Source organism: Macaca fascicularis, chromosome 9 (genome assembly GCF_037993035.2).
Source record: "Macaca fascicularis isolate 582-1 chromosome 9, T2T-MFA8v1.1".
NCBI lineage: Eukaryota > Metazoa > Chordata > Mammalia > Primates > Cercopithecidae > Macaca > Macaca fascicularis.
The window spans coordinates 4,738,752-4,760,133 of NC_088383.1; the positions used below are offsets into that span (position 1 = coordinate 4,738,752).

The window sequence follows — 21,382 nt, forward strand, 5'->3', positions numbered from 1 at the left end:
GAGGAAGTGACGTCATGATCTCACCTAAGAGGATGTTGAATTTGGACCTGGTTTGCGTCCCGCCTCTGAGGCTCCCCACACCTCCTGACCCTTGGCATGTATTGTACCTTCTCAGCAACATGTGGATAAGATTAGCAGGTAGAAACAACACGTGGGAATTCCAGCACAATGCCTAGAACACAGTAATCATGTCGTATACTACATACCGGCAGGGAACAGAGCTGCAGAGAATGCTAAAATGGATTTGATAAAAGAGGCTTTTTTTTTTTTTTTTTTAACCAGTTGTATGAAGGCATTCAGACTGGCTGTCTGCACCTCTAAACACCTGTCATCTAGATGAGGAATCTAATATCATCTATTTAAAAATATTAATATGCCCTTTGTTTGCTTTTCTATTATTGACTCAAGCATCAGAGCCAATTAGCAAAGAGTTCCAGACAACAGGCCCCAGCACACTCAAAAAGTAAACAACACATTCATCTGAAATGCCGTCCTTTGCACTGAGCTCAGAAGAGTCCTGCAGTGAAATTTTAGAGTCTGATAACAGTGTGTGAGCCAAACACACACAGGGCGGGGCATGCAAATCAGGACATCAATTTTTTTCCATTAGGGAGATTCGATTTGAATCTGTTTTCAAAATGATGGAGAAATGTTTGAACTTCTACACAGAAGTTACTTCTACAGAAGTAACCCCTTCCCCAGAAAAGGAGATGTTTTTCTGCAAAATGCCACCAAAAATTATAAGCAATTCCTATTTCAAATAGTATCTGTAAAGAGATTTTATCTGCATCCTAAATAGGGATTTGCAGATTAGCTATTTATAGCATTCCATACACAGAATGCCAACTGATTTTAATACCACTCCCGGGCTTTTGTAACAGGCGATGAAAGGGGAAAAAACAACATTCTGAAATGTACAGCTTTATTTTTTCCTATTTGTTTAATATTTGGAAAGATCAGCTGTATATTGCAAAAGCGGTTATTTTGTTTGAGATTAGCTTTCTTTCAGAAGATAAACCAATTTTACTTCTGTTGTATTCCGCTGCCATGATTTAGCTGGAACCTGGAAACACAGAAAATGAAGGCGGGGAACATGCCTTCATTTGGCATCAGGCTTGGACAGAAGAGAGAGAATTTCCCGTTTTCTATTGAAAGAACATCTACATCAACATTTTCTAAACAGCACTGAGCATTACATTAACACGATGTCTTGTACATATTGTTTCTACGTGGAGAAATTACACAGGGTACAAAAGAGCCCCTTCTCCGGATGAATGACATAATAGGGACACAGGCAATCATATCATTGTGATGACTTTTAGAATCTGTTATTTGCACCCCGCTTGTTGGTGGCCTAATGATCCTGCCACGAACTTAGGTAACAGCATGAAGAATTCTGGATGTTAAAAATTAAGTCTCATATTTGTTCTCATATCCAATTGAACCTGAATTAAATGTATGCTTTGGGAGAAATTGTAGTCGGAGCAGTTTTAGGTTGCCTGGCTGCATTTGAAAAGTCACGACATACCATAGAAATAAAACAGCTTCGTTTTGTTTAGTAAGCGCTTACTAAATGTCTGCTCAGCAAAGGTATAAGGCAATGGAAGTATGAGAATCAATTTGTAATTACAGTAAAGTGACCAGACAGCCAATTTCCTCAAAAATTAAGGAACGGCCGGGGGTGGTGGCTCATGCCTCTAATCCTAACACTCTAAGAGGCTGAGGCAGACAGGTCGCTTGAATCCAGGAGTTCAAGACCAGCCTAAGCAATATGTGAAACCCTGTCTCTACAAAAAATTAGCAGGAATGATGGTGCATACCTGCAGTCTCAGCTACTCAGGAGACTGAGGCAGGAGCGCTTGAGCCCAGGAGACAGTTTGCAGTGAGCTGAGATCTCACCACTGCACTCCAGCCTGGGCAACAGAGTAAGACCCTATCTCAAAAACAACAAAAATAAAACAGAAACAGAAAAGAGAAAGAAAGGAGTTTCATATATAACAGTTTGGTGTTAGTGTCTCCATTTTCATAACTTTTGTGTGAATTAATCATTTTCCATACAATTACTCTGTGAAGAAGTTCATGTACTATAACTCCCATTTTACGGAAGAAGAGACATTGAATTAAACTTAAAAGTGTCCTATGGTTAATCACTTTCTTCAGGATGAAGACCACAGCCAAATATCCTATCTTTTTGTTCAATGCTTTCACTTTATTCAATGGTCATAGTTTATGAAAGGAAAGAGATGAAAATATCTTACCACTCATCAAGTGGATGAGGATGATGTTTAAGGAAATGTAATAGACCATCACTGAAATACAAAACTCTTTCTGTCAGTATCTTTATTCTCTAAACACTGGCTAATATTGCAGAGCCTGGAGGCAAGTTTATGTCTTTCTTTTAAAGATGCTTATCAAAGTATAAAGCATTATTTGAAATCAATTGAAAGGAGATTTTTTTTTTCTGAAGACAGTGTCTGGCTAGTCTTGAAAAAGAGACAAGACATTTTCTGAGAATCCCACTGGGAAAGACAGAATCTTTATAGAGGCAGAAAAATAAAGGTCTGTAGACAACCAGAGCTGACATGAATGGAACAGTTTAGAAAAGACACGCAGCGTCCAGACGGGAGGCCGCGTTCCTGGAAAGCTAGACTATCAAACAGCTGGCAGGTGGAAAATAAACCCTTAGGCATCTCGTGCCTGTACCAGAGAGTCTGTCAGGGAGGGTGGTGCCCTGAGATGTCGTGGGCACAGGTGCTATCAAATATTTTGAAGTAGCCGGGTGTGGTGGCTCACACCTGTAATCCCAGCACTTTGGGAGGCTGAGGTGGAAGGATTGCTTGAGCCTAGGAGTTTGAGACCAGCCTGGGCAACATAGTGTGACCTTGTCTCTACAAAACAATTTAAAAGCTAGCCAGGCACGGTGGCATCCACCCATAGTCCCAGCCACTTGGGAGGCTGAGGCTGGAGGATTGCTTGAGCCCTGGAGGTTGAGGTTGCAGTGAGCTGCAATTGCACCACCGAACTCCAGCCATGGCAACACAGCAAGACCATGTCTCAGAAAAAAAAAAGAAAAGAAAAGAGAAAGAAAAAGAAAAAAAAAAAAAAACCAACCAAACAACGATATTCCAGAGTTTACCTAAAGTGCTCCCAAGGCTCCCTGACTCAGACCAACACCAGTTCGGAAGGCCTCCAGCTTGTCCTGAACTGCTCCAGTAATCCTTCATTCAGAGCTGGGGATTACAAGGATTCTTCTGAGCAGCTGTTACGCCCCAAGGATGCTGCCAGGGCTGTCCTGTAGCCTCTGAATGGGAGTAATAGTGACACCCCAAGACCTGAAGAGAGGCCGCCCCGGTGGGGTTCCACTTGGTCACCACACGTGGTATAGTCTGGGACACATTATTTCTTTAAAGCCATGTGAACTCCAGCTGCCAACCTGCAGGGAGGATGATGCAACTATCTACTTCATGGATTATTCTGAGGACAAAAGGAGCCAACCCGCGTACAATGCACGACTCTCCACCCAGGACTAAGAAGGGTTCACTGTAGTGGCTTCTGTTTTTGATGCTGTATCAGTAAGTCATCAGTTTAATGCAACGAGGTAAGTATTACATCACCCTCAGTCCAGGGAAAACTAAGTGTCATCCACAGATGTACATCTGCAGGAGGGTAGCAGGGGAGAATGGGGCCAGCTGGATCCCTGGTAGTTTCTGAGATCCAAAGACGGTTTCTAGAGTAGCTCTTGAGGACATCCAGCCATCATACCGTAGGAACTCATAGGAAAGACTTTGAGAAGGATTAAATGCATCTGTGTTTGAATTCTGTGTATCCCTCCTCCCCAGCAACACCTGATCCCTCTGTCTGAGATTCCTGAGAAGGAACCCGGGCGGTTGTTTCTTGGTTTGGGGCAGAGGAAGAAGTGTTACATATGGTGTCGAGATGCTGGCACTGGCTCTCACCCTTCCTCTGTACAACTGTCCTTCATGTGATAGGACCACACTTGTCATCATCATATCTTCATCCCAGGGCCAGTCTCCACCTCACCCAGAGGCGGTTAATAAATGCTCCTTTAATAGATGTCAAACAAGTTTTCATTATCTGTAAGAACCATTCCTAAAACTAGGTCTTATTGTCTCCCTGACTGTGGTCAAAAAAATGGTTAGAATTATAGATAGCTATTCACGAAACATTGACATCTCTATGGTGAAATTATCATCTGCTCTATTTTATATTAGGTTGCCAATTTCTGCAGACTAGATTATAATCTTGTGCAGGGAAGCCATCGGGTTTATTCATCTTTGTTTCAGTAAATGTGCATATCACACAGCTCTTTTTCATTTGCACCCTCAGGAAACATTCTTGCTATTGGATTAAATTTAAAATTAAAAAGATTAGGTAAAAATTTAAAAATTACTAAAAAGTATCATGATTTATAGTCTTTGAAGAAAATGAAGATCAAAAGCTTAAGAGACCTCAATGAAGCTGTACAGAATCACAAAACAATTAGCATATTTAGTCAACAGTTTTCAGCAATAGGTACTAAATTGGTTGAATTAATGATGTCATTTAGTATTAAACACATTTTAACTTTTTTATTCTAATTAATAAAACTTTGAGCTAAATCTGTCTTAAATATCTGTTATATTGAACTGAAAATTGCCCATGATATGGACATAAAATGTCTTACATATATTCCTCTTATAAATGTTTTGTATACTTAAGAAAATTGTATTCTATACATATATAATTGAATCTTTGTGAGTTATTCTAGCATCAGTCATACATCTGTAAAACTGATTTTTAAACTCGTTCAAATTAATAATTTCCAATTGTTTTTTAAATCTCTAAAAAATGTATTAAGTCTGCTGATAAGTGTTAATAGCTATGTAAATAGACTGACCTGTTGAGTAATATTAAACCATTTGTTTAAGTGTTTCCTCTATGAGGGATTTGAAAACTACACCAACTTAACTGGGACTTCCTTCTCAGAAGAACAAAATTTAAATAAACAATTCCCTCCTGCTTCCTCCAGTACAGAAAATACATACAGGTTTTTTACAACACCAAACTACTTTCTGAATTTTCAAGTCGTTTTTTTGAGATTGTTTAGTTATTGAATTGTGATTTTTAGTTAAAAATAAACTAGTCACTTCATTAGTTAGCTGCTTGTCAAAGGCAGGCAGAAGCTTCCAGCAGGAGCCTATTCTACAGAGGATGACAATCAGCAAAAGCAAGTTTACAAATTACAGGCTGAGGACAATGGGGCAGAGATAAGCTACTCCATTAAAAGCAGGAAAACACAGAGGCCCCACTCTGCTTGCTTCTCAGGACTTCCCCATGGAAGTTCCTGCTTGGCAGCTGACTATTTCCCTCGAAGCATGGATGCTGTTGCCAACAACGCAGCAGTGGCTGGACTTGCTACTGATACTCTCTCAGAGCATCCTGGTTGGTTCAGTGTATATGGCGGACCCCATACATCTTTAAAAGTTATGGGACTCAAGGGTGTTTAAATCCGTGCCACAGAATTCCACCATGCCAGCTACTCTCTCATCAATACATGTCAACAACAGCATGGTGCTGCCTTTTCTCTCCCCAATTTGTACAGATTACAGTGTGGCCTCAGTCTTTTTCTTGTATTCCTGCTCTGCCTAAATACTTTCTGGAAAACTCATACTTATTTTTAAAGGTATTTATGTTCATATGCATTTGTATCTCTAGCTCTCTTATATTGTAAAGCGCTTCTATCTAGAGCTAGAGTAAATGTGAAACTGTCTGATATTTTTCACTTTGTTTTAAAACTGCATGGGTAGGAATGTCGTCAATCTTAGCTTCATGGAAAATAGCATTTCTGCATTTCCTGGATTTGATCCAACTGTGTTAAATTGAAAATCAGAGCCACACAACTTGTCAAGTCCTTCAGTGCTCACAATTGGGATGAGTGGTTTGCAATTACCCAGGGAAAAATCCCACTCTAAAAGAACTCAGTCTCACCCTGACCAAATAAGGCATTCATAATGCAACATTTCTATAATACTTATGTTCACACTGAAATAAATCTTTCCTTTGAGAGCCGTCTTACATACACACTCATTTGTTATTTGTTAATATTATTTGTATTTTTTAACTGTCAAGCTAAGTAATTTAGTGCTCTTTTCTTCCCCCAACAAAATAATACACTCACAAGACACACACATATGCACAAGTCTCACATGTAATTGACCATTTCTCTACCTTCTTTGACGATTTGCCAACCCTGTTTCAGCCACAGGGAGTTAATGGAAGCACTAAGTTGCCAACTCAACTGTTTCCAGTATTTGTTGAGGGTGACACTTCCTCGGAGAAGGGAAACACTCTCAAGTCAAGGGCTTGGTTCAGATCCCTGCTTCACCTGTTCATACTTCAGTTCCCTGTGCCTCAGTTTACTTACACAAGATATGGCACCTACCTCCTAGATTTCTTGTAAGGATGGAATCAGTTAGTGTATTCAAAACAACTAAACAATGCCTGGCATATAGTAATTGCTGTGTTTGTGTTGGTTTTTCATCCCCCCCAATTAAAAAAAAACAAACAAACTCACCATCTCACAATTATTCAGAACGGTTTAAAAATTAAATTAAAATCACATCACTTGAACATTTTTATGTAACATATTTGTTTCATGTGTTTGTGACCGACGGTGTGTTTCTGACATCTGTGCATGGTGTCAATCATTCTTATTAGTTTAATAGTGCTCTGCAGTAATTTCTCGACACTTCTCAAACCTAAGTGATTCTCTGGGAATTTTCGTCTAGCTTCTAACTCCCAGACAGAAGAGTCACACAGATAATTTTGGGAGCCCTCAAAGCCATTCATTCTCTTGGTTTAAGCAAAAGAAACTCAGGGTCCAGTTCTGAAATGACACGATTTTCTAGAATGATGTATTTGTCCACTTGGGTCAGAGCCATTTCTGCATCATTTCACCCCACTTTAAACATTATTTCTTCTCAATGCGATGCATCGCAAATCCTCCAAGCTGCATGTTAGTGACTCAGAGAAGTGAGAGGGCAGATAATGCACATTAGATGAAGTATAATGGTGACATTAGTCTAACAAGAATACATTGTGCTTCTAGTGTCTTCAAAATGCTTAAATGGCATTATTATAATTTTGTCAGCGTTTATGCTAATGGACTGAGATAATTAAAGTGCTGCAAATATGTACATTTTGTGTAAGTATCTTGTGCCTTTCAGTGTATTTCTTCATTCAGCATGGATATGCAGGCTGAGCCTGGCCCGGCCACTTGACATACAAACAAAGCAAGATTAGTCCAAGAGAGAGAAAATACGAAGAGCTGGTGCAACGTAACACGAGGGGCACAGGAACAGAAACGCTGCCCTGGGGCTGTGGGCTGCGGGAGCTGACAGCACATTACTGGGGTTGGATTTGCCGGGGTGGGGGCTGGGTGAGGGTGGGCGAGGCTTCTGAAGGCAGAGTGCGCAGCTGTCCTGAGGGTGGCTGAAGAGGCCTGGCACCCTCAGGGCTCTGTGCATTTCATTGATAGGCTCAAACCCAAGGCCAGCCTAAGGAAGACAACCCACACCAAGACTAGAGAGGCGGGATGTGGCTGACTGAGGGCCATGAAGGACTGGGTTCGATCTTGAGGACGGGCAGCGTTTGCAGGATTATATGCAAAGATGCAGTGTAACCCGACTGATGTTTTAGAAAAGTGCAACAAAGATTAAAATAACTGAAATGCTGCAGCAATAGCAACTTAATGGGTGTTGAGGAACTGGGGCACTGACTGCTTCATGTACACAAGACGCAATGGGACCATTAGGAGACCAGGAGAGGCTGGTCAGGGGCTGTCCTGAGTGCTTTGCCTGACACACCTCACTTAAATATTCATCGGTGTATGAGGAAGAGCTCTACACCCTCTAAAACCCTCCTGTTTTGCAGATGAGGAAACTGATGCACAGCAGCAAGGCTGGGTGATTCATGCAAGGTCACAGCAAGGGTGAGTCGCAGAGTCTGTCTGCAGCCTCTTCCCCCAGGTGTCTCATGACAAACCCAGAGCTTTCAAAGAACCTAACACAACCTGCTCTGGAAGAAGAGGAAGGAAAGTGGGAAGAGGCTCTTTCTCTGGGAAAGAGGAGAGGACGAAGGTCATTTAAGTTCAATGGCCCAGCACAGTGGCTCACACCCATAATCCCAGGGCTTTGGGAGGCCCAGATGGGAGGATCGCTTGAAGCCAGGAGTTTGAGACCAGCTTTAGGGAGACCCCGTCTCTCCAAAACGTTTTAACATTAAAAAACTATAGCCTGAATATTCCACAGGGCCAAACGCCCTGGGCTTGTCATGACAGGCAAGGCAAAGGGTTGCTCTTGTTTACTCAGCCAGACTCAGGTCGGTGTGGCAAGTGCACACAATACAATCCTGTTCTGTTAATTATAAGGAACCATAGATTTGATTCTGAACTTCCTTTTTTGACTAGAACAAAGAAGAAATAAGTGTCATTGTAAGAGTTCAAGAGTTCAAAACAAACCTGTTGCTCAGTAGAGTCACTAACTTTTCTTGGCTCTAAGACCTGTGAGTAGCATCTCAACAGGCCTCCGACAGCGGATGTGGGATAACAGCACAGCGCCCCCAAACACCCCCATGGGTGACGTCAAAGCAGATTGCTTGAGAAACCTCGGTCTTCTTGTTTATTACATTATACTACACACACACACACACATATATACAAATACAAATGTTATGGTATAAATATATACATATATATGAAAGCCACAAAGACACTGATAAAGTATATCATTATGCATCATAAAAATTAGAACTTTGCCAATATTTTGAGGTCTTTAGTTTTCCCTTCCCTGATAGCACGCCCCTTTACACTTGCTAAAATTTTGTGCTTATTATTTGCTTGACTTATAAAATATTTTTTATCTATTTCACAGGCATTTTTTAACAATGTATTATCTACTTTTATAAGTTTTGAACTTCATATAAATGAAATTGGTCTATTTGTATTCCTTTGTTAATTCTTTTTTCAACATTAAGATTTTCATATTTACCTATGTTGCTGACTGTGGTAGTTCATTCATTGTCACTGCTGTGTGGTATTTTGGTGTTTTAATAGAGCACATTTTATTTTCCATTCTCTTGTCAATGAACAATAGCCTGTTTCTTGTGCATCAATGTAGGCAGGGAAATAAAATCATGCATAATTTAGTTAAAAAATGCAAAATAATATGGCTCAAATGTACAGCTTTCTGATCGTCTGTATTCAGAGTATGGCTTAGAATATCTGGAGGGATAGAATTACCCCATATCTTCCCAGAATTCCCAATGCGTCTGCCTTTTCATAACAACCAGCAGAGAACTAGTGATTATATTATCTGGCAATATTAGCATGCACAAATTCTCTTCTGCTAATAAGAACTCTATTTACTTTTATGTTAATCAAAACAGAAGGCAAGATTTATGCTTCCCTATGAAGATGAAGAAACTGACTAGAACATTGCCTAACTGGAAGACTATTTAATGTTCCAGTGGAGAACCACTGCAAACAAACAAGCAAACAAAAATGGGTGGCCATGGCCCCAACAGTCAAGCTAGGAGGTATATCTATAATAATCTTCAAATGGAGATTTTTCAAAATAGGTATTGCCAATTCGCTCCAGCTTTCCTAAAAATGAGAACAAGATCCCTGAATCATGCACTCAGAAAATGTTTAATTGTTGGCAATATACTTGCCTCAAAGGGCCCTCCAAGATGAATCAGACACAAAACTTATTATTTTGTTAACTAAATGTGGGACTTGTTAAAGGCATTGTTGAAGAAAAGTGCTGGAGGTGATTTGCCAGAACTAATTTTGATGATGCAGAGTAAATGATACTGAGTCACTCTTTTCATACTCACTAGATAGCAAGATGTAACTTTCCATTGAGATCATTCCTAGTTGAAACTGTGTTACTGGAAATACAGGAGGAGAAATGACTGAGAAAAACAAATGCTAAAAGCACCAACATTGGAGAGGTTGTGTTGTGGAAGACGTGGCTCAGGAAATGCCTGTGCAGAGAAGAAAACGGTGGGGGTGGAGCCCACCCAGAGGAACATGGCAGAGAAAATACGGTTCTGGGAGTGATAATCATGTGTAGAAAGAAGAGTTAACATGAAAGAGGTTCATTAGGAGCAACAGCTGAATAATGGAAAAGATTGTAAGTTAAGTTACAATAGGAAGTGATGAAGAAGTTAACTGAGTGTAGCAACCAACATAAAAGCCCATGGAAATTCTGGAATGGCAGAGTTGCATAATGAAATGGAGTTTTAGGTCAGGCGGGGTGCCTCACACCTGTAATCCCAGCACTGTGGGAGGCCGAGGCAGGTGGATCACTTGAGGTCAGGAGTTCGAGACCAGCCTGTCCAACATGGTGAAACTCTGTCTCTACTAAACATACAAAAATTAGCTGGACATGGCGGTGCACGCCTATAGTTGTAGCTACTCATGAGGCTGAGGAAGGAGAATGATTTGAGGTGGAGGGAGGTGGAGGCGGCAGTGAACTGAGATCACGTCACTGCACTCCAGCCTGGGTGACAGAGTGAGACTCCATCTCAAAAAAATTTTTTTAAAGTATTATTAATTATATTAATAATTATTCATCATTAATAAATAACAATTTCATAATAATGAGATGGAGTTTTAGAAAAATCTAATTTAACAATAATTTATAGGATGGAGCTAAATATACAGGAATATAAGACAAAAAAACAACTACAAATCAATGCTGTAATTCACGCACAGGGATCAAAGGGAGAAGTGGGGGGTTCGAGTTCGTTACAAAGTTTCAAGAATTTTTCTTAGACTCAAGCAAAAGTGTTTTTATCAGACTGAAAAACTAAAGAATTTTCAGTTTTTAATGTTAATGAAGGACTTACTAATTTTTCTATTGATTTCTTAGAGTTATATGATAGTTTCAGAGAAAAATACTGTTTTCCATTGTACCTTCTATAGAAATGTTAAGATGTTTTTTGATTATCCATAAAAGTTACCAAAATTAGACATTAAAACTCTCCAGCAGGTCTTCCGGTTCGTTCCCTAAGTGCACAGCCCTTCTTTGCTTCCAGTGAAAAATATTCCATGGTATAGTTATTTTTACATTTGGAACGTCTTTGCTATCTTCTCTTTTTTTCCTTGTCTCCTTTTATGCCCAAGCTTTTTTCATGAATTATTTTATATAACCAACCATACTCATACCATCATCATCATCACCATCACTGTGACTATTTATCAAGGACCTACATTGGGCTAGGCACGGTAATAAAGATTTTATGAAAGTTATTTTTAGTTGTTTTTACTTTATTTTCTTTTTTTACATTTTTATTATTTTTAATTGACCTGTAATAATTGTACGTATTTGTGGAGTACAGTGTGATAGCTCGATACATGGATACAATATGTAATGATCAATTCAGGCTAATTAGCATATCCATCACCTCAACCATTGATCATTTCTTTGTGTTGGGAACATTCAAAATCTACGTTTTTAGCTGTTTGAAAAGATACAGGCCAGGTGTGGTGGCTCACGCCTGTAATCCCAGCACTTTGGGAGGCTGAGGGGGGTGGATCACCTGAGGTCAGAAGTTCAAGACCAGCCAGGACAACATGGTGAAACCCTGTCTCTACTAAAAATGCAAAGATTAGTGGGGCATGGTGGTGCATGCCTGTAACGCCAGCTACTTGGGAGGCTGAGGCATGAAAATCACTTGAACCCCAGAAGTGGAGGTTGCAGTGAGCCGAGATCATGCCACTGCACTCCAGCCTGGATGACAGAGCAAGACTCCATCTGAAAACCAAAACCAAACAAAACGATAAATTGTCATTCATTATAGTCACCTTACAGTACTATAGAACACTGGAACTTACTCTTCTAATCTAGGTATAATTGTGTGTCCATTAACCAACCTCTCATCATCCCCATCCTAGCATTCTTTCCAGCCTCTTGGAACCACTCTTCTACTCTCGACTTCTGTGAGATGACTTTTCTAGCTCCCACATCTGGGTGAGAACATGCAGTATTTCTCTTTCTGTGCCTATTTTATTTTACTTCATGTCCTCCAGGCTCATCCATGTTGCTGCAAATGACAGGATTTAATTCCCATTTATGGCTAAATAGGATTCCATTGTGTAAACGCGTCACATTTTCTTTATCCATCCACTTAAGCTGGTTCCATATCTTGGCTATTGTAAATAGTGCTGCAATCAGCATGAAAGTGCAGATATCTTTTCCACATACTAATTGTCTTTCCTTTGAATATATACTCAATAATGGAATTGCAGGGTCCTCTGGCAGTTCTATTTTTAGTTTTTTTGAGGAGACTCTAGACTGTTTCCCACAATGGCTGTGCTAATTTACATTCTTACGCATGTATAAGAGTTCCCCTTACTCCACATTCTTGTCAACTTGCTATTAATAGTTTTTGTCTTTTCGATAACAGCCATTCTAAATTGGGTAAGACAAATATCTGATTGTGGTTTTGAATTGCATTTCTCTAATGATTAGTGATGTTGAGCATTTTTTCATATATCTATTGGCCATTTGTATGTTTTCTTCTGAGGGATTTAGCTTATTTGCCCATTTTTTAATGGGATCATTTGTTTCTTGGCTATTTCATCCCTTGTCAGATGGATCGTTTTCAAACACTTTCTCCTATTCTGCTCTATTCTGTTGATTGTTTACTTTGCTGTGCAGACCTTTTACTTTGATATAATCCCATTTGTCTATTTTTGCTTTTGTTGTTTCCTTTTGAGGTCTCAGACATAACTGTTTTGTCCAGAGCAATGTTCTTAAGAATTTCCTCTGTGTTTTCTTCTAGTCATTTCAAAGTTTTGGAACTTGAATCTTTAATCTATTTTGAGCCGATTTTTGTATATGGTCCTTACAATAAGCTTGATGGTTGAAAAATGTTATTCCTGGATGATATTTAATTTAGTTTTAATATATCTATTTGTTGATTCCAGTTGCATATTTGCTGGTCAATCATCAAACCACTGGGTAATATAAACGAGGAACACTATTGGGTCACCTCAAAGATGACCTAATAGAGATGGATCTATAGTCAATCATGTGATTTGAGTGATGATGGCTTCTCGCTATTTAGGAAAAGTGAAAACAATCTGTTTGAATTAGTAAAAGTCAGGTATCTTCGGAAAATATACAGGCATGCCATATCTTCTAGTTTTGTGAGGCTGAAGTAAAATTTTGTAGAATTCTTACTAGGTGGTCTTTGCTGCTGTAACAAACAGTGAAGAGTTATCAACTGTACTCATCACTTACATAACTATCTCTTCAACCTTTCCAGGGGTCACCACGCTTCTTCTGCAAAGTGCTAGATAGTAAATATTTTTGGCTTCGTGGACCATAAAGTCTCTGTTGAAAGTACTCAACCTTGCCATTATAGCAGAAAGTTCCATGGGCGATATGTAAACCAAATGTGGCTATTTTTCAACAAAACTTTATTTCTGCACACAGAAATTTGAATTTTATATAATGCTTATGCCATAAAATAGTATCCCTGTTTGATTTGTTTTAACCATTTATAAACATAGAACTCATTCTTTGATCACAGTCACACAAAAACAGGCAGCAGGCTAGAATTGTCCTAAGGCTGTTGTTTGTAGGCCCTGCACGCACAGGAAGTCCACGAAATAGGAACTGTGTCTTGGCGGTGATGATATTCACGATGCTTAGTGCGCCTGCAAAAGACTGACAAATACATAATTCTTAATCAAAAGCACAAATAGTTGCTATGGAAAATATTGTTGATCTTTGAAAAAGAATTGAAGTATTCTATTTGTCCATAAAATATGGACAAAGCTCTTTAATCATAGTCCTTAGAAATTTAGTCTCAAGTTCACAGTGTGTCCCTTGCTGGCTGATTCTCCAGTTTAAAATACCCTCTTTTCCCAATCACTTTTGGCACAGCCTCCAACTGCTCCCTGTGGAAGCTCCCTTGGCTGAGGAAGGAGATATGTTCTCAGTCATCTTCCTGGCCAGTCAGGCACTAATCCACAGAGATTGACCCCATGGCAATGCAATTTGGTACAAAGACGTGAAGACACACAATCAATTGTACTGTCCAAAGACAACCTCAATTAAACACTCCCCAACCACAGAACCCATGCAGAATTTATGGCGCTTTCACCCATGAGGATCTAGAGGGTATGGCGGATCCTCCAAGGTTGCATTAGACATTGGTTCCTAGGCTCTACAGTGCTGAGATTCCAGTACAACTTTAATTCCACTTTTAGGGCTGTTCAAATAGATGCAAGTCCTAAATATATATTATTCACCCCAAATACTTTCAAGGACTGACCATGTGCCAGGCATTTTGCTAGGTGTTGGGAATAGAGTGTTGAGTAAGCCAGAAAGAATGTTTGTCTGCAGGAAGTCTATACTCTGAAAATTAAATTTGTCTCTATGTTTATATACATATCTATACTTGTATGTGTGTACAGTAATCATGATGTAAAAAATACTGTATTAACTACATTATTAAATTAAATAAGAATATCTAATAATAATACTATGTTATTTAAAAGTTGGATAGGATTAAAATTACCTGCCAGGCATAGTGGCTCATACCTGTAATCCCAGCATTTTGGGAGGCTGCGGCAAATGGATCACTTGAGCCCAGGAGTTTGAGACCAGCCTGGGCAACATGGCAAAACCTGTCTCTACCAAACAAACAAAACAAAACAAAACAAACAAAAAAATAATTAGTAGGTTGGTGCAAAAGTAATTGTGGTTTTCACCATTACTTTCAATGGCAAAAACCGCAATTACTTTTCCGTTGGATGTGGTGGTTTGGGCCTGTGGTCTTAGCTACTCAGGAGGCTAAGGTGGAAGCACCACATACATCTGGGAAGTTGAGGCTGTATTGAGCTCAGATCGTACCACTGCACTCCAGCCTGGGTGACAGATGATACAGAAGCCACATTTTAATTTTTGTTTGCAAATATTATCTCATTCGAGTGGCTTTCATACAAAATGATTTGTCAATATTTTCAACCAAAATGGTCACTGGATTGAAGCCGCGTGATCTTCCTGGATGTTGGAAAATATTTTTGATGCCATTTTAAAGTTAATTCATTTTCTTATTGCTTCTTTGGTGATTTTTTAAGGCAGAATTATTCAGTACATTAGGCAGATTTATTAAGTTTGTAATCGTGTAATAACTGCTTTACTCAGAAATTTTAAAGCACTTTATTGTCTAATCAGTCCCTTGAGAGTTACTTAGTTGTAGACTTTTCTTTCTTCTTTTATGTCCTGAGACATATTTGGGTTAATGAAACGCTCAGTAGAATAGTCAACTCTCTAGGCTATTCATTTGTTCTGCTGTTGAGCTAGCCATGAATGCTGAGTTTCTGGGGTGATTGAGGTTATTTTAGATGTGTCACATTACCAATGACTGTAATTGCTAGTGGACAAAGGGTTGGATTATCAATGCTACTGTTCATTGGAAATTAGAAACTCTTAAACCCTGAAAGACGTGCATTTGAGATGATGCATTGAACACTGTGTATGATCATTATGCAAGTTTTTCTCCCTGTCAATCTGCCTTTGGTATTACTTCAGTGGAGATTCCAGTTGTTCTTATAAACATTAGTCACCCAGAAATTTTTAAATCATATTTTTATCATTATCAAAATGTCTTATTTTCTCCAGGTTACATGATTTCATTGGTGCTATAAGCCTGTGCTAATTGATGTGGCTTTTGGATACAGTAAATGTTATGGCTAGCATTTATCCTTTTCAGTCTATTTCCTCATCACATAATGCTTAAGGGATATGCTTTACCTACTCATCTAACTTTTTTTATCAAAAGAAGATTTTAACTTAATTTGGACCAAACAAATATGACCATAACTTGAAAGAACTGGGGTTTTTCCTTTTTATCAATCCACACAGAGGAGAATTATTATCTCCTATATCAGAAACACCGATTTTCCAAAGAACTTGAATGCATGGACAGAATACATCGAAGCAGATTCTTCCCTTTGTCATTTTATTCCAGCTCTTAATTATGAAGTATATTTAAATATTGTGTTATAAATTACTTAAGAATATTTATCATTCACCACAAAATTTGCATCTTAGTTTGAGTGGGCTGCACAAATAGACTATAACTTTATTTTCTTCTTCTTCTTCTTTTTGTTTTTTTCTTTTTTTTTTTGAGACGCAGTCTCATTCTGTTGGAGGCTGGAGTACAGTGGTGTGATTTTGGCTCACTGCAACCTCCGCCTCCTGGGTTCAAGCGATTCTCGTGACTCAGCGTCCTGAGTAGCTGGGATTACAGGCACATGCCACCATACCGTTATTTTTTTGTGTACTTTTACTAGAGACGGGGTTTCACCATGTTGGCCAGGATGGTCTCAGTCTTCTGACCTTGTGATCTGCCCGCTTTGGCCTCCCAAGGTGCTGGGATTATAGGCATGAGCCACCACACCCGGCCTATTTTCTTCTTTTTAAGAGTTAATTCCTCAGACAACAAAGAATCTGAAGTTTAGAGCTACACCTCAAGTATGGAATATTAAATTGTTTTAAGACACCAGCAAGTACCAAAATTCTTCAGCAATGTGGTGGTAACCTAACCAGATATAATCATTAGGAATGATCAAATATCAAATACATTTTCCTTTTCAAAAAATAAATTAGAAATGGGACACAGTGAGCGTGTTATCTTCAACATCAGCTAATAATGTTTAAAGGCAGTCTCATGCCTGTACTGAGTGTGTCTGTTTGATAGATGTCATTGTTGCTTTGGTAAGTCTACCTCACATACTCTGTGGGTTAACATCAATATTTTTAATCCTTCTAAGAAACTATGATTTCGTAAGCAAGCAAGGCAGAGCAAAGCATGCCTTTTGTGATTTGACTTTTTGTAACTCCTGAGTGATTCACAAATTCTGATCGTGTCCTTGGAATATGAAATTGCACACATATGCTACTGTGTAGGTACCTGAAGACACTAATTGTTCCCTAATTTGCTTATTATTTCAGCCTGGTCTCTAACTGATAGGAAACTTACAGGCTTGGTTATATGGGATCCATGTGCTTCAAAAGACAAGAAACCTACAGTTTTGTCCAGAATCCACTGCTGTGATTTAAGAATGGGATGACCAGATAGAAGTCAGCCTTCTACAAGGCTCTGAAGTTGGATCACCGCCTCTCAGCAGCTTTGTTTGATGTTGATGTTGAGATATTTGGAAGGAGATCAATAATCATCAGATGTCTCAAATTCACTGAAAAAATAATTGCACAATATTTAACTGGTGTCACGGCATGACAGAATGGTCTTTCTTCAAACACAGAATAGCGTTATACTTCTATTTTTAGCTCAAGATAGTTTATAAAAAGCCTACTTCTTTCTCTCTCTCTATATATATACACATACACTATATATATGTGTATATAACTCTATATGTAGCTATATATAGTTTATATATCTATACACACATGTATAGATATATATATATATAACTGTTCTCTGTTTCATACTAAATGAGACAATGATAAAAGCATAAAGCAGCCTGACTCAGAGTTGCCATGGACATTTGAGGTGATTTCACTCTAATTCAACCCATTTTCTAATAAGTAAAAATGAACCAAATCATATCAGTAGCTTTTTTGGCAGTGACTTTTATGGTAATTCAGTTTTTTGAAAATGTGTCAACTAGCATTACCAGCAGGGGTTAATATCTCTTTTTACTTCTTTGGAAGATTGCTGCCTTCCTTCTCTCCCTCCCTTCTTCCCCTTCCACTCCCACTACTCCCCTTCCCTTTCCCTTCCCTTCCCTTCCTCCTTTTCTTCCTTTTTTTTTTAAAAAAAAATATGCATTCACTCTTATAGTAGGTGTGCCAAATGCGTTGAGAATGTGACATAAAATATCAACAAAAAATGAGATATTGAATATTTAAAAATATATACATATAGTTATATTAAATTGCAAAAAAATATACCATTCATTACAGAAAAGTTTTTTTCTGGGCATGGTTACGGAGGAGATTGAAGTTTGCTTTGAAACAGGGGAGCACATGTCAGTGAGGGTGGTTTGCAGCATAGCTTCACTGAGGGGCAATAAAGCCAGGAAAATGCTATTGCTGATTTTATAGCCACATCCCCTTTTCATGGCCATCCCTTTTACTGATTGGGATGACTACTAGGACTTTTGTGTTTTCTACGAGAATATTGACTTTTAGTGAGTTTACACCACTTGATGAAAGAAAATTGAATGTATAGTACCTGCAATTTAAATGTTACACATTTGTAAGGCATTTCATATATAGGTAAAATTACTAACCTGAAAAAATAATTGGTCTGGTTTTTATTCAGAAAAATATGTATGTGGCATTCAAGTGGCAGAAGCAGCTGGAAAATCCGTGTTTGAACTTCTGGGGCTGCGGGAAGACCCTCTCTCTTCCATTTATAATGATCTTTTATTACTCACTGGAGTCAAACAAGTATTGCTTCTCCGGCTTAAGATGTTGGTGCACGTGGGAGAGGTGAATGGTCACAGATAATTTCATTGGAATGAATTTGTCACCTGTTTGACTGGAAACCGGTTTGAATATGGGAAGACGCTTTGTGCACACAGTGGACCTTGGAGGAGTAAGAAGGGGACCCACCATTGATGGGGTGAAGTGGGGGAGCAGCAGAGAGAGGGGCTGGGGAGACCAAGACTCACTGGGCCGCTAGAGAGGAGGAATGCCTCTAATCCTGCGAAGGTCTTTTGTAGCCTGTATGAAAGTCTACATAAAAATAATTTTGCAGACCATCCTGGCTAACATGGTGAAACCCCGACTCTACTAAAAATACAAAAAATTAGCCAGGCTTGGTGGCAGGCACCTGTAGTCCCAGCTACTTGGGAGGCTGAGGCAGGAGAATGGTGTGAACCTGGGAGGCGGAGCTTGCAGTGAGCCGAGATCAGGCCACTGCACTCTAGCCTGGGCGACAGAGTGAAATTCTGTCTCAAAAAATTTTTTTTTTTTTTGCAAAATACATACATTTTGAATGAGTTGCAAGAAAAAATGAAGTTACTCTAGTTGATGCTTTCATCTCTTTTAAACTGTCCTAAGTCCAAGATCAGTTTATATAAACGTGCTGTGATACAATTTTCCTCGCTTTTCAGAGTGATCCCAAGCCTACGTCCGTATTGGAAACATATTTGTCTGGTCATGACTGACTGTTGGAATCTGTCTGGAAGCACACATGGGGAACACCTGGTGTACCTGGTATTACCCTTGGGGCTACGTGGATTGTGTTGAAAGCTGTCTTTTAACATGATGCCCATCTTAGGTTGTGAGGACTTATTTTGTAGTAATTAGTCAGGGTTACAGTGAGCCACACTTCTCCCTGGACATACAGCATATAGGATGTCACACCAAGGAACATAATTGCAAGTTGGGAACTGGCATTGAGTCAGGGCACGGAGCAGAGGCTATATCCCAAGGAAAAACAGCCGACGTGAAGTTGCGTGAATGGGGCATAAAAGTGACTCAGAACTCTGTCTGATCATGGAAGACTGAGAGGGCAAAAGTTCTTGCTGGGTGGGGCGTGGTGGCTCATGCCTATAATATCAGCACTTTAGGAGGCCAGGGCAGGTGGATCACTTGAGCTCAGAAGTTCCAGACTAGCCCCGGAAACATGGTGAGACCCCATCTCTACAAAAATTAGCTGGGCATGGTGGCATGTGCCACTTCCTAGGGAGGCTGAGGTGGGAGTATTGCTGGAGCCTAGAAGGTCAAGGCTGCAGTAAGCCAAGATGGTGCCACTGTACTCCAGTCTGGGCTACAGAGTGAGATCCTGTCTAAAAAAAAAAAAAAAAAAACCCAAAATTAAAAAGTTATTGCTCAAGTGATATTTCCATGAAAGTACAACTCAGTGACAAATACCCATTATTTGAACCCTACAACTTTCACAGAACAAACTGGACAGTGTGTATAGAAGCAAGTTTCTTAAAAAACAAGCTATATTAGTTGGGAGTAAGGAAGGGGAATGTGGCATTTCATTACAGACTCTTAACTTCCTCTTTTGAGTCTGACACACCTTCTATATTTTCTTACGGCCTCCCAGAAGCAAACAGGCAAGGCTGGAAAAAGGAAGTTAAATAACGATTTGCTCAATTTGAAAGAAACATAACTTTTTCACATGATACCAAACGTTTCCCAAATGAAACGCTCCCTGCCCTGCCCCGGTATGCAACTTTCCAAATAAATCTGTCCTAAGTTAAGTCATTTCATCAGCTGGATTAGATACACTTTCTTCATCTTTGGCTGGGTCTTACCAAAATGAGTGATTCAACATCTTAGGAGAGATTGCTGCAAGGGTTACACCAACAGATAAATATGGGAATTTCTTTCACACTGGCTCGTTTCAGACCAATAGCAGAGCTAGGTAAACAGTGATCTCATCTTCAGTCACACAGTTTTGCTGACATTACAAAGAAAGGTGTCAACACAGATTTAAGGTGGCTGTCGACTTACTCTGTCCTTCATTTTGGCTTTTGAGTTTTTTACCATAGAGAGGTAACTCTGAGAAAAGCGAAAAAGTTTTTTTTTCCACTTTTTTTTTAAACTAGAAAAGCAATGCCTGCTCTTTAAATATACGTAAAAGAATAGAAGGAAGATAGAAACGTATCCCACCACCTATACAGAAACAGTGTTTATATTTCTCCTTGATTCTGAGACACATTTAGGATCTTTGCAGGGAACTTTTTGGTAAGTTTCAGGTAACTGTAGATGAGAGCTCTTTCTTTTCAATCGGTTCTGAGAACTTGATATTCTTAAATGGTTCTTTAAGCCCAAAATATTTCAGTTGAGTTAAGCTTTAACCAACCTAGGTGATTAGTGTATACGCTCTACAACCTTGCAGAACACTTTGTATCAACAAGTAACACAAACCCCGAATTCCTGGAGCATGTCTTGTGTTTGTATTCAAACATAACCCTGAAATGTGTTCTCACCCTCAGTATCTCACACACATTCTTCTTATTTGAAAGCTTCGTGTATTACTCAACAACCGCTAACATATCTCAGCGATGGTAAAGACACATAGAGAAGAAGTGACATCATGAAGCTGATTCTGTTCTTTTGGCTTTGTGTTTAGCTAATGCCGAACAGAGCGGTGAGTCATGCAGTCCTGTGACCAGCCAGGCGCTTTTCCAATCAGAGCCTGTTAAGATCTTTGACAACAGAACCTGTAGTTGTTTGAAGAGGAGGTTTCACTAGTGACCTGTACCCTTGGTAATAACAGGCTTTATAGTTAACAAAATGTGTTCTCTCCCTACTTAATAACAAAACACCAATCATGAGATAATGCTTAGCAAAGCTGACTCATTTCCTCCTTT

General features: G+C 39.3%; 1 long non-coding RNA gene across 1 annotated transcript; it reads left to right on the forward strand.

The window, feature by feature from the left end:
* Positions 1 to 2,782: 2,782 nt before the first annotated feature.
* Positions 2,783 to 9,560, forward strand: LOC135964923 (uncharacterized). The gene is made up of 3 exons (XR_010577664.1): positions 2,783 to 3,598; positions 7,933 to 7,990; positions 9,445 to 9,560. It is a non-coding gene; the product is annotated as an uncharacterized lncRNA (long non-coding RNA).
* The last annotated feature ends 11,822 nt before the right edge of the window (positions 9,561 to 21,382 follow it).